The sequence below is a fragment of the Pelodiscus sinensis genome, chromosome 2, assembly GCF_049634645.1.
Source record: "Pelodiscus sinensis isolate JC-2024 chromosome 2, ASM4963464v1, whole genome shotgun sequence".
Classification (NCBI taxonomy): domain Eukaryota; kingdom Metazoa; phylum Chordata; order Testudines; family Trionychidae; genus Pelodiscus; species Pelodiscus sinensis.
In genome coordinates, this window is record NC_134712.1 from 186,772,553 (window position 1) to 186,786,823 (window position 14,271).

Consider the following 14,271-nt stretch of genomic DNA (forward strand, 5'->3'; position numbering starts at 1 on the left):
AAATTCTCTGTTGATGTTATGCCGTTGCCCCGTACCTGAGAGCATTGCAGACCTGCTTTGGTAAGACAGGAACAACTGTAGGGGAAGTCTAGATATTATAAAAATGAAATATTAAAATTAAGAGCTCAGAATTGCAACATAGGAAAGGGGTGTAATGGGGATACAAAATAGGCAGCCAACTCTGCATTTCTTGTGGCTGATCCTGATACCACTGGTATCAATAGAAGTTTTGCTTCCTATTTCTTGTTGATGTTTGTTTGTTGTTTCTCTTATATAAGCAATTTCCAGTGGATCTGATCTGAGAAGTATTTTGGGAGTCTTTACACCAATAAACATTTAGAAAATGAGAATTTGATTTGTCCTGGCTTCACAATATTAATCTATTTTTAAAAAAACAGTAAAAGCAGTGCACTGTGGGTAGCTATCCCACTGTGCTACTTGCCACCTTCAGCAGATTGGAGTTGTGGAAAGACAGAGTGGCTCACGGTGCATCATAGTCGCGAGCTTACCATTCCATGATGCAGTTCTTTCTACTCTAGCATTCCATGGGCTTCCAACTGCATTTCACAGGAGCCCCCGTTGACTGTAAGCCTACCATCTCTGTGTGAAAAGGTGGTTCCCGCACTGCTCTCTACTGTTGTGGTCACTGTTATAAACACATTATGGATGGTCATGAAGTTTATCGTGAGCACTGAATCTGAACAGCTCTGAATCTGATATGCCTGGCCTGCCATGTGCCATGGAAAGAAATATCAGATTACTTCTGATATTCACTAAACAGCTGAAGATGATGGACCATCACTTCAAGGTCTTGGAAACAAGCACAAAGTGGTGGGATAACATCATTATGAAGCTATGGGATGATGAGCAGTGGCTGCAGAACTTTTGGATTCAGAAAGCCACCTTCCAGGAAATGTGTATGGACTGTCCACAGTGCAAGGACACCAAAAAGAGAGCTGTGTTCTTGGTGGACAAGCAATTGGCAATCACTTGGTAGAAACTGGAAACTCTAGATTCTATTGGTCAGTCACAAATTGGTTTGGAGTTGGGAAGTCTACCCACTGTTGGGGCTGCAGTAATATAAGTGTGTAGGGCCATTTATCGCATCCTGCTATGAAGGACTGTGACGCTTAGCATTAGGCATGGAATAGTGATGGCTTTGTGGCAATGGGATTCCCTAACTGCAGCAGAGTGATCAAAGACACACATATTCCAATTTTGACCCCAGATCATCTTGTGATGGAGTAAATCACAGAAAGGAGAACTTGATGTTGCAGATGCTTGTGGCTCCCAATGGGTGTTTTACTGACATGGAGGTGGAATGGCCGAGGAAGGTACATGATGCATGCATCTTTAGGAACACTGGACTATGCAGAAGATTTCAAACAAGATCTTTCTTTCCACACCAGAAGATTCTATTGGGGGACCTTGAAACGCCCAAATGATCCTTGGAAATCCTGTGTACTCCTTACTCGCATGGCTCATTACACTTTACATGGGAAACCTGGACAGTAGCAAGGAACATTTCAACAATAAGCTGAGCAAGTGCAGAATGATCATAGTATGTGCCTTTGGCTGTTTAAATGCATTCTGGTACTGCCTTTATGGCACGTTAGACCTAAATGAGGAGAATATTCCTATGGTCTGGTCATAGCTGCCAGCTACATACTTCATAATATTCGAAGTTCCTACAGCTTGAGCAGAGCTAGGACTGCAGAGCCTCCTCGCCCCACAGTTTCCCCCAGGGTGGTGTAAGTAGGTAGAATCACCTGGCTCTGAATTAGAGCAGCCACATTACCAGGGCTATTAGAGGGGCACCAAAAGGGCTGTTCAAATCAGGGAGGCTTAGAGATAATATTTTGGTAATGAGCATCAGTAATGTGTCTTTTTATACAGCACTCTGCCATGCTTTGTTAACTTGCTGCTTGACATGCAAATTGTGATGATTCCTGATAAAGATTTATAGTCAGCAAGTAGCCAGACTGCCACTGAGTATTATTACCAGAAGCCACCACATCTCAGAGAGAACAATTGATAATCTTTCAGATAGTTTGTTTTTATTAGAAGAGAGATAAGAGTGCAGGGCAGTGTAGGCTCTGACAGTTGTGTTTAACTTCAGCTATCATTTTGGAAGCTATCCAAAGAAATGGAGCAAATGGGGTACCAAGGCATTGTGGGAAGTTTCAGGGAATGTGTGGCAGCAGTTTGGGGAGGGCATGGAAAACAGTTCTGTATTGTCTGTGAGGTGAGGTGGGGGAGGAGGTGAGTACACATATTCTGCCTGGAGCATAATTAGGGACTTCAGCATCTCTGTTTGCTCCTCCATCACTTTTATCATCCACTCCTAGCTCTTTATAATTTACTCCTCACTCTCCTTTCTGTCCTGCTTTTCCATTTTAAAATTTTCTTTGAAGGTCTGTCTCCATTCTCTATGTTCTATTTTTCCCCAGCCTCTGAAGATTGGAGCACCTCTTGGAACATGCTCTCCTTGCTGCATCTTGGTCACTTCTTTATCTGGTGGAGGCACTCTGTCAGTGTGCAAAGCGTTCCCCTGAAAATAATATCTGCAAAAACACAAGAAATGATGCACAGAAGTATGATTGTTAGTTTACACATCATTAAATGATTATTGTAAAATACACTTCTTTTAACATCCAAATACTTTCTCACTATCCCTTGGCAAGCACACATCTCAGCATATACCCTAAACATAGTGGCTACGTCTACACTGGCATGATTTTCCGAAAATGCTTTTAATGGAAAAGTTTTCCGTTAAAAGCATTTTCGGAAAAGCATGTTTAGATTGGCGGGATGCTTTTCCGCGAAAGCACTTTTCGCGGAAAAGCATCCGTGGCCAATCTAGACGCGGTTTTCTGCAAAAAGCCCCTATTGCCATTTTCGCAATCGGGGCTTTTTTGCAGAAAACATTACTGTACTGTTTACACTGGCCCTCTTGTGCAAATGATTTGCGCAAGAGGGCTTTTGCCCGAATGGGAGCAGCACAGTATTTCCTCAAGAACACTGATGATCTTACATAAGATCGTCAGTGTTCTTGTGGAAATTCAAACTGCCAGTGTAGACAGCTGGCAAGTTTTTCCGCAAAATCATCTGATTTTGCAGAAAAACTTGCCAGTCTAGACACAGCCAGTGAGTTTTGGCCTAGGAGGTGGTTGGACATTCCAGGTTGGGGCCGAGGATCTAAGCATTTTTAAGGGGGCCATTGTAGGTGACTAGAAACAATACCATAAATTCTGCCACCATTTTTTGTAGGATATCTCAACCCTGGGATATCTCACTGCTGAGGGTAAGCAAGGATACAAGAGTGCATCTCCTGCATGCATGTGGCTTCAGACACTAGTCCCTATGCTGCTTACCTAAGTTATTTGGTCCCTGCACAAGTGATTGCTGATTGACATGGGAAAGTTTCCTGCAATGGAGGAAAGAATAAAGCAGCTCTACTAAAGCCAGGAAAGTTTACTAGAGATCTCTCTAGAGGATTCCCATGAAATCTCAGTGTGCAGTAACACACTATTCTACCACAATGCTTAGCTGCACAGGGGAATGTGGAGCACTCTCAAACACAACTAGACTTGTATATTTCTATTCCTGCACTCACTCCTAGAATACACAGAGCAAAGGACAGCTCTACCTCATAACTGAGCAGCTTCAATTCAAAAAAATCACCTGTTAGAGCTCTCCTCTCCTACATTATGTGCACCAGAGATGGCCTGCTGGGATAGGCTAGAGTCTAGAGTACTCTGGAGTGAAAAAGAGGTCCTGACTCTGTGCTACATCACAATGCTGCCATTGTCTTCCAACTCCACCTCTTCATCCATGACTTTTTCCTTGTGGTTTCCTGGGCGGTGGAGGTGGGTCATCTCCAGGGATGGTGTCCAGCTTCTTAAAGAAATGGCAGGTCTTTGGTACATCACCAGAGTGACAGTTTGACTCCCCTGCCTTCTGTTATGCCTGCCTCAGCGCCTTTATCTTCCCATAGCATTGATGCATGTCCTGTTCATAGCCCTTATCCAGCATGCTATGAGAAATCTGAGCATTAGTATTGAAGTTCCTACAGCTTGAGCAGAGATGGGACTGCAGAGCCTCCTCACCCCACAGAGCAAGCAGATCCAACAACTCATGTGTGCTCCCAGAGGGAGAGCATTTGCTGTGTGGAGTTGCCATGGACACATGAGAAGATACAGTGTGAGTTCTCCACACCAAAGCAAACAGGATATGGAATTTTGAATATTTCTGGCCCTTTAAAGGAGGAAAGGCAGATGCCTTTGTGTCTGGGTGAAGTGTGGCAGAGTTATAACTACTGACCAGAGTGGTCAGGATGGTCATTGTGGGACACCTCACATTTTGGTCATTTACAGTGACATAACCAAGTGTGGTGTGTACACTGACACTTTGTGGATATAAGTTTACCACAAAAAGCTCTACACTTGTTGTCAAGGTGGTTTTACTTTGTCACCAAAGCAGGAGAGTTTTGTCAGCAGAAGGAGCTGATTCTTCTCAACTTCTCAACGTGACTTCTTTTGACAAAATTGTAGTGTAGACAAGGCCTGAATAACTCCATCTTCATAAGAAAGCATAAATGCTTAAGTCAGTGTAGCTACAGTGACGCAGTGTCAGCATAGACACTGCATTTGACTTAAGCAGAACTATGTTGCTTACATTGGCTGTTGCTGCCTTTGAGAAGCCATCCCACAATGCCCCACACTGGCAGTTAGTGAAAGTGCTCCTGGTGAGGATGCACACTGCTTGCACAAGGAACACAGTGTGCATATGCAAAACTAGTGTGATTATTGTGGTGGCTTTCTGTATGTCAACACAACTTATGTTGACTTGATGTTGTAGTGTAGACCTGCTTGCAGACTTTTCCTGCCCCTCCTCCTAGACTCACCGGATTACACTGTAACAGACCATATAAGTGAAGCAAATTTCTTTTTTCCCTCTCTTTTTCATACATTCATATGTAAGTACAAAAAGCATAAGCAAATATATATAATGTGTAATGTGGCGGTTTCACAGAAAGGCCTGAGATTCTGATGCAGCGCATGGCCAGACAAAGTTTAGAACAAAGTCATGAATGAATACTGCAAGACTTGTTCAGTGTGAAGGCACATGCATTCTTGTCTTGAGGGCTGTAATTTGGGAGTGTTCTTTTCAAGCTGTTCCAATTTGCTTCTGTGACTTGTCTTTAACCGAACAAAATAAAAATAAGCTATATTAGCTATTTCTGAGTGCTGGATGCTTCCTTCTGCTTGTGCTGGCAGAAGAGAGCGAGAATGAAACAAACTGGTGTAAGGAGCATGGAAAAGAGAGAACAGTAAACTCCCTGGCATGTTTCCCCCCTTTTCTGAGCCCAAAAAGCATCTGCAAAGATAAAGTGCAGGATGGAGACTCTGGTGTGTTTGCAGATGTGGAAAGGAGGCAAAACTGGAGAACAGCTGCTGTCTGTGGCTGGCTTCCCTGGTGGATTGCTGTCAGGAAATCTGTGTGGGAGTTGATGCAACTCTCGAGCAGAATTTCCTCTGCACCTTCTGCCCTGTTTCAGGGGGATAGGGAATGCAAACAATGGAGAGAATCCAGTGGAGATAAGGCCAAGAAATCAAGGTAAAAATCAAATCCACCTACTGACACCAAGATTTTTGGAGTTATAGTCATGTGATCTCTAACCAGTGTGAGTATGTCTACGCAATGCTCAAAGGGAGCCTGGGCTACACAAATGAACAGCTAGCAGGATTGTAAACATGTTAAACTGTGTCTACGCTGGATTTGGGGTGAGGAGTGTTCCAATTGTGTTAAGCTCGCTTTGTTTAAAAAAAAGTACTTTGTGATTGTGGTGCAGAGGCCTGAATGACTCTGAATGACTTTTTTCAAGCTACAACACACACAATAGCATGGCTTCTCTACAGTCATGTGTTAGCTGTGTGTTTCTTCATCTCTGTCATCTGGCCTCATTTGCTTTGAGTCATTGCTTTCTGAGAAAATGTGGGCAGCTATCCCATACCTCATCAGAGGAGAGAGTGCCCAGGAACATACAACCTATGGTGCAATGCACTCTGATGTCTTAGCACATATAGATCTGAAAGGAGAAGGACCATGTGATAGGGTATATCAAACCGGCACTTATATAGTCAGAGAGTTGCCTTGGCCCAGCTGGCTGAGTGGGCCGTACTCCCACAGCCCTGCTGGGCATACTCCAAATGGAGGCAGACTATAAAGGCCCCGGGAGCAGCTCAGTCTGGGCTGAAGGCAGAAGGGGAAGGAGGCGCAGAGAAAGCTCTGGAGTCAGAGGAGCAGATGCCACCAGACCACACAGCAGCAGCCAGGCTGAGAGAAACTACCCAAGGAGCCATAACCCCGGAGTATTCATCGTCTTCTTCTTCTTAAACCCTTGTACTCTGAGTGGAGCATAGGTCATCTACAAGTCTCCTCCACTTCATTCTGTCCTGAGACAAAACTTCTAGCTGACTCCAGGAGTACCCCAGTTGTTGTCCTTCAATTTCAGTAGATCTTCTCCATGTTGTCCACGGTCTTCCTCTTTTGCATTTTCCTGCATTGACCTGCGCCTCTGCCAACAGGGCCCTGGGCTGGGACCCAGTGGAGTGGGAGGGCCTGAGTCCCCCTATCGTCTCCATAGCTAGCCCCTGTGGGTGAAGTTTTCCTACAGGCCTCTGGACTAGGCCTCTGGGCCATATTACTCCTATTACAGGAGTCTTGAGTATAGACTCTGGCCGCTAGGCCGTCTTACCCCTGGTAGAGGGGACCTGCATGTGGACTTTGGCCCCCTAGGTCATATTACTCTTATTAGAGGAGACTTATGAATGAACTCTGGCCACTAGACCGTACTACCCTAGCAGAGAGGATCTGTGTATGGATCGAGCCCCTGAACTACTCTACCCTGAGAAAAGGGGTTAGCAGGTACTGACGGAGATCATTGGAGGGTCTTGTAAACAGGCCTAGGAGAAGTCCAAGTCACACCATTAAAGGGGATTAAATCTGAGGGACCTCCATGAGTAGGTCGTCCCTCAACAAACCAGCTGAACTAATTGCAACAAATACATAGTTACGGAGTCATAGTTTAATAGATCATAATAAAGAAGGGACCATTGTGATCATCTTTTCTGGACTTCCATATAACACAGGCCATGGGGTCTTGTCTGTGCAAATGGTTGATACAACTAAATTTAGACTCACCATTGTCAGGAACTGGTACAAACTCCCTTACATTTTTAAAGTGAAGAACATACCCTTTGTTTCCATATTCAGAAACTGGATTTCTGGGTTTCTAAAACACATTTTATGTAGGACAATGAGACCAACATGATTTCAAATCCCTATTTAAAATATACAGGAATCTATCTGGGGAAAGTATTGATTTAAATTTACAGATACAATGTTGCAGTCCATAGGAGCAGGAGGGAAATTAAATGTTCATTTACCCTAGCAAATTCCACAGTCTAGCTTTCAAGAGTGATCAGTTTTGTTATCATATTTGAAACACTTTTTTTCATAAACTAGTTTCTAATAAGATTGGTACCTAATGACAATAATAAGTCATTATTTTGGCTGAACACAGTGAGGGCCTCTAGACTCAACTTCATGACATTTCTCTGCTTCTTAGGCTGACTGGTTGTAATGGGCTAACTTTTGAACCCCACATCCAGTCAATTCCAAAATTTCAGAGAATATTCCAGTTACCAGTGGGCAGAATCCTATTACTTTTGGAAAAATTGGAAAAACATTATGGGGAAATGGCAGCCACACAGAACTCTTCATGGTATCTGACTAGCAGATCCAATCACTTCAGCCAGGTCTGTAATTTTCTATAAATCAAAGAATTTGTTGATGGCAGCCATTGACATCTCCCATCTCAGCTTTGTGCATCCTCCCAACAGAACTTAAATTGTTAATATTCAGAAGAGACAGAAAGAAAGAAGAGAGATAAGAAAGGGCTTCTGGAAAATAGGCAGACTAAGGCCTGGTCTATCTTATACTAAGAATATACTTCAAATACTTTGGTATAACTTACACTGTTCAGCTGCATGAATACCGTAAGTTATACAAACCAGAGCTTCTCCTGCTGACATAGTTACCTCCTCTCAGGGACACAGGAGTTATTTAGCCAACAAGTAAGTTGTCTCCCATCAGCTTTGAAGCACCTTCACCAGAAGCACTTCAGTGGGGCACCTGCTGTAGTATAGACATAGCCTTAGACCAGCAGGTCTCAAATTTTCTGTCCTGTGACCCACACCTCTCAATGCAAATCTTTCTGAGGACCACCAGCAAACCACACATGAGGACAAAGGGATGCAGGGGAGGGTGGGGATACAGAGTCAGAGTGGGAAGTAGGGTGCAAATAGGCCCGCTAACAGTGGGTGCAAAATGGACAATTGCCCTGTGGCCTAGCCATTTAAAGGAGCCTGGAGCTTCCTTGAACTGTTGCAGGAGTACCAGAGAGCCACTCCATATGACTTTGAGGGCTGGGGGGTCCTTGCAGGGCAGGAGCAGGGCGGAGGAAACTTCGCACGCTCCTCCTGCCCCCAAGCTAATCAGGGCTTGGGGGTGGGGGAGCGTGTGATGTCTCCTCCAGCACTGCGGGCTGCTCACAGGGCAGGAGGAAGCTTTGCATGCTCCCCTGCCCCCAGGCCCTAATTGGCCTGGGGTTGGGGGAGCAGCAGGGCCTCCGTGGGCCAGATCAACCTGGATCCAGCCTGCAGAGGCCCTTTTGCCCACCCCTGCTTCAGGGAGACCCTCAGATGGGTTGCAGTGTGCCAATCATTAACTTACTGAATTATAGCATGCATTATAGTGGGGCCTGGTTTGGATGTCAGAGAGAATGGAAGGATGCAGGGAGCCTCTGCTGTGGGCAACATGCTTGTACTTGCTTGAAGCAATAAAATGTGTGACACTCTGTTTCTAAACTACATGAGCCACATTCCGTTCTTGGTATGACTCCATTGACGTTGGACCAGGGATTAATTTGGCTCATTGTTACTGATCATATTGCTGGGTTTATAAAAACTTGTCTTAAAAGCCACCACAAAAAACTTTAGTCATTGATTTATTTTCCTGTGAATGATAGTAACAGTTCAGCTTGCAAAAGCTAATGTGATTGTGAACAATTTTTTTCAGCTGTCACAGTTCAAATGCCCTTTGCGTGCATGTTCTGTACAAAATTGCTTCCCCGCTTTATTTCTCTATATAACACCTTGTTTAAAATTTAAGGTATATAGTTAATCTTCCTCTAACTTGGTTTTTTTTTTTTTTTTTTTAAGAATATTACATTAAAGAGACAGTCTCCAAGTGTTGGCACAAATGTTCTGTTATCTTTTCATTTCTTGTGTGTATTTGCAAAACATATGTAGTTTTATTTCACAAAAGAAAACAACTGTTAAAAATGCAAGTATTCTGTGAAATGTTCACACTTCAGTGGCTGCATCCCTGTTTTTTCTTGTCTTTTGCTGTTTTTCACTTGAAACTTTGAGGGACTGTCTATATACATGACACCAATTCAAATTTTCCCTAATGAAGACAGGCCAATTCAGGCCATCAGTATAGAGACCTAGCCCTGGCCAGAGGAAGGACTGAACCCATATATAGCAAAACACTTGATCAGCACTTTTACCACAATAATTTCTGTAGAATTAGAACTTGTTTAAAAATAAGACATTTTTAGGTTTCATGTTTGCCAAAAAAAATTTAGTACAGGCAGTCCCCGGGTTACGTACAAGGTAGGGACTGTAGGTTTGTTCTTAAGTTGAATCTGTATGTAAGTCAGAACTGGCGTCAGCCGCTGCTGAAACTGATCAGTTTCAACCGCGGCTGAATCTGGATGCCAGTTCTGACTTACATACAGATTCAACTTAAGAAACCCAGGCGTCCCCAAGTCAGCTGCTGCTGAAACTGATCAGCGGCTGATTCCAGGAAGCCTGGGGCAGAGCAACTCTGCCTCGGGCTTCCTGTAGTCAGCCACTGGTCAGTTTCAGCAGCGGCTGACTTGGGGACGCCTGGGGCAGAGCAGCTGGGGTGCTGCTGGGTTGCTCCAGTAGCGCGGCTCCTCCGCGCTATTGGAGCAACCCAGCAGCACCCCAGCTGCTCTGCCCCAGGCGTCCTGATTCAGCCGCTGCTGAAACTGACCAGCAGCGGCTGAATCAGGACGCCTGGGGCAGAGCAGCTGGGGTGCTGCCTGGCTGGTCCGGAGCGGCGCTGCGGGACCAACCCGGCAGCCCCCAGCTGCTCTACCCCAGGGGTAGGCAAGAAAAGCCTGGTCTGCTGTGGGGGCACTAGCTGCTCCCCCCCAGCAGACCAGGGAGACGGGGGTGGCGGGACCGCCCAAGTCCTCCACGGCTTTGCTCCGTCTCCCTGGTCTGCTGACCTGGGAGACCCGGAGCAAAGCCGCAGAGCACGTGGGCAGCGGGACAGTCCAGGCACGCCGCGGCTGTCCCACTGCTGGCGTGCTCCAAGGCTTTGCTGGACCCCCCCAGCAGACCAGGGGGACAGGAGCAAAGCCGCGGAGCATGCCCACAGCGGGACAGCCCGGGCACGCTTGGGATGAAACGCTGCGGGCATGCTCCGCGGCTTTGCTCCTGTCCCCCTGGTCTGCTGGGGGGGTCCAGCGGCTTTGCTGGACCCCCCCCAGCAGACCAAGGAGACCGGGAGAAGCTTTTCTCGCCCTGGAGGACACGGGTGGCGACCCGCTGCCCGTGAGCTCCGGGGTGAGAAAAGCCCCGTTCGTAAGTGCAGATCCGACATAAGTCGGATCCGCGTAAGTCGGGGACTGCCTGTATATGGAACAAATTTAAATTTATACTGCCTGTCTGAATCTTTAATTTAATCAGAGATGTATTAGGCTTGATTTGCCACAATAATTGCACAAGATACAAGGCAGTAGAAAATCAGGCCCACAAGTTCTGAGAAGTAAATTGCCCTACTCTTCACTCTGAAACCTAATGATTGCTCCAGGCACTCAAACTTTATTAACTATGATGCTGCCGATCAGTTTAGCAGAAATGTCCAACAACCTTGGAAATTTGAATAGAGCTCAAATAGAGTACCATCACTTAATTTGTTCTAGCTTGACCTCTCTTGATAGCACCATGGACATTTACAACGTAATGTGACCGATTCTCCTGGGTGATAAACAAACAACTGCAAATCTCATTTTAATCAAGCCCTAAGAAAACAGATATCATATCAAACATGGCAGAGCTTAAAAAGCACCTGATCCTGCACAAAGAGAAACCTCTCTATGTGATCAGGTAGGTATTTAGTTCTAGGCATATCACTGGGGTATATGAGCATCTTACACATTTTTAAAATGTATATACAGAAGGATGTCTGTGTATCTCTCACTTCTTTCTCCTATGGGAAAGGATTTTATTGGCATCAGTGAGAAATTGCATTAACGCATGCACAGATTTCTTGCATGCAAATCCAGAGGCTGAGAAAGAGACAGTGTGATGAATATGCTAAACATGGAAAAAGTGGTTTATCATTTGGAGTTAAGTTACAGTGTGTTTAAAACAGAAGACATCAAATACAAGTAGTATACATTTATAACTTTAAACAATAAGAGATGAGAGAAAATGAGAGGCAACAAGGTTTTTATTTTCAAAAGCATTTAATCAATTATAACCTGTCTGTATTTTAAAAGTGGTCACATATTCCCTGGTTAGGATGACGCGAGGTGCCCAGACACAAAACTAGGTTTGATGGGTGGGTCAGGGGGAATTCAGAATAAAAATGTAGGAAATTGTCATCCTGGTGAGAGCCAGTCAGCTAGAATATTGTGCTAAAGGAACTGATGAAAAACCCACCAGCTAAGTAAGCCATTTTAACCAGATTGAACAGAACTCAAGGGAATATACTATAGCAGGCTCTCAACATGGGGATCACACACAGCTGTCAAGATGTAGCAACCATGACATTCTTCCCATATTACTAAATTAGAAGTGGATCTGAGCTCCATTCTGGCTAGACTGAAGGGAGAATCTGGGCTTGGAAAAGGTTAAAAAACATTGCACTATAGCGAGCAATCCTGCACTGGCTGGGGATGGCCTAGGAGGCATCTGCCAACTATAACTCCTGTTATATCCATCCAGATGGACTAAACCCATTTCTGAGAAAATTATCTGTAGTGCAAGAGTTATCAACCTGGCTATTTATATTATCCATCAGGATTAACTCATCTTTGAGATAAGTGGAGAAATTCACCTCTCTGAGCGCTATTATTTCTAAGCTGGTAATTTATTTACAGACTAAGTAAAGAACCTGATCAAGTGCCCATTTAAGTCCATAGAGATACTGCTATTAACTTCACTGGGTCATGCCCTTTAGGTTAGCTCTCTAGTCTGCAGCTCAGGCAGACAGACTTTCACTAACTTTGCTTGAGATAGTGCTCCAAAGATAGCAGTGTGCTCAGGTAAAGCCCAGCTGACCCACCACCGAGTCCAGACTGGGGCAGCTAGCCCAAGCTGTCTCTCCTACACAATGGCCATGCTGCTACTTGTAGTACATTATTTCAAGTTAACATAATGCAAGTCTCAGTACCCAGGCTGGCAGGTGTACTCCCAGCTGCAATATAGACATGCCATGAAGGATTTGAAGACTCGTTTTAACTGCAATGGACTTTGAATCAGGCCCTAATAGCACTGCATTAATTCTTGTCTGGTGGGATGTATTTGCAACTGGAAACCTTGTCTCCACTAGAACATTGGTATGAATGATTTCCACCATTGCTACTCCTAATAGGAGTATTGGTAGAGACAGGATCCAGTGGCACTTGCATTAGGTCAGTGGTTCCCAAACTTTTCAGCATCACACCCCTTTTTGATTTCTGAGAAACCCTCACGCCCCTCCTCCCCATAGCAGCAAAACTTGTTAACTTGTTGAGAAAAAAAAAAAAGGAACTGACCGGGGCTAAAAAACAAAATAGCAGTTTAGGCGGGGATTAACGGGGAGGAGGAAAGGGATGGGTCACCTCGCACCTCTCTGGAATTTCTTCACACCCCCCAGTTTGGGAACCCATGCATTAGGTAAACCCACTTTGAGCAGAGCTACATCACACAATGCTTTAAAGTGCAGGTGGTTTCCTGAAGCTCTGTCTTCAACAGCTCGTCCACTGTTGCTTCTTTCACTGGAGATATTTTAACCCAAATTTCCTAATTTCCTACAGCCACAAAACATATTTTCTAGTTAGTGCTTAAATTTATACAGAAACTGAGGAGACCACTAAGGAAGTATAGGGATAGTTATTTGGACCATGCCAACTCATTGGGACCCCAGTCTTCATTGTTTTCCTTCCAACTCCTTCACTTCCTCTTCTAAAACTTGGGGTTTTTTTCTTCTAGCTTTTCAGTGATGCCACTGGAAAATGGAAATGAAGTTATTTTTAAAAGATCACACCTAGGAATGTAGCTTCTTTTTTAAGCATTCTTTGACATCAGTTGACTAACAACTGCATAGTAACTCATCAGTGCACTGATTGTGTTCTCTGTCAAGGGACACTTTCTCATGAGTCCTGTGTATTTTGTAACTTCCTTGAAATTATATTGTTAATAAAAACACAATTAACTCAAATTGAACTTAAATTTTAAAAACTGTCCATCTCCCCCTTCACTGTGTTGTTTTCAAAAAGAGGTGAATTATGGACAGGTTATTTAATTTTAAAAGACTTCCTCTTTTCAGTTTCATCCCTAAATATTATTTACAATCTTTTTTCTTCAGGTTGTTTTTCTGTGGATTGAATGATGAAATCAAATAGTTCTTATATAAAGCCTGATCCAAATCTCATTGAATCGATGGTAAATTTCCACTGAAGTCAATAGGCTATGACCCAGGCCCTTACAGTAGCATTTTTTGCCTGAGTAAGGGCTATAAGATGTTGCCCATATTGTACTGAAGGAGATACAATATGTATGAATGAATATATTTTGTCTGTAAACAATACATACTTTCCTTGGCTCTTCCCCTAACTTTTGTGCAATTGGGTGCTAAGATGTGGCTATGCAGTGTGCTTAATAGCTCTTCTTTAATGAAGAGGTGTTTCCTCTCTCTCGGCTGTCATTCTTTGCCACATCACGGATTCTTTCAGACAGAAAAATAATTGGCCATTTTCTTTGAGCTTAGAAGCAGGAAATCCATAGGGAATTGTGCAGTGTGTATAAATCTAGGACAATTATTACAGTGGCACCCAGTAGCATCTCCTCAAACCTAGGGATTCAACTTTCCATTAGCTTCCTCTATTTCCCAGGCTTTGTC

General features: G+C 44.2%; 1 long non-coding RNA gene across 1 annotated transcript; it reads right to left on the reverse strand.

The window, feature by feature from the left end:
• Positions 1-2,038: 2,038 nt before the first annotated feature.
• Positions 2,039-4,267, reverse strand: LOC142826820 (uncharacterized). The gene is made up of 2 exons (XR_012901079.1): positions 3,685-4,267; positions 2,039-2,564 (listed from the first exon to the last, which is right to left on the reverse strand). It is a non-coding gene; the product is annotated as an uncharacterized LOC142826820 (long non-coding RNA).
• Between the last annotated feature and the right edge of the window lie 10,004 nt (positions 4,268-14,271).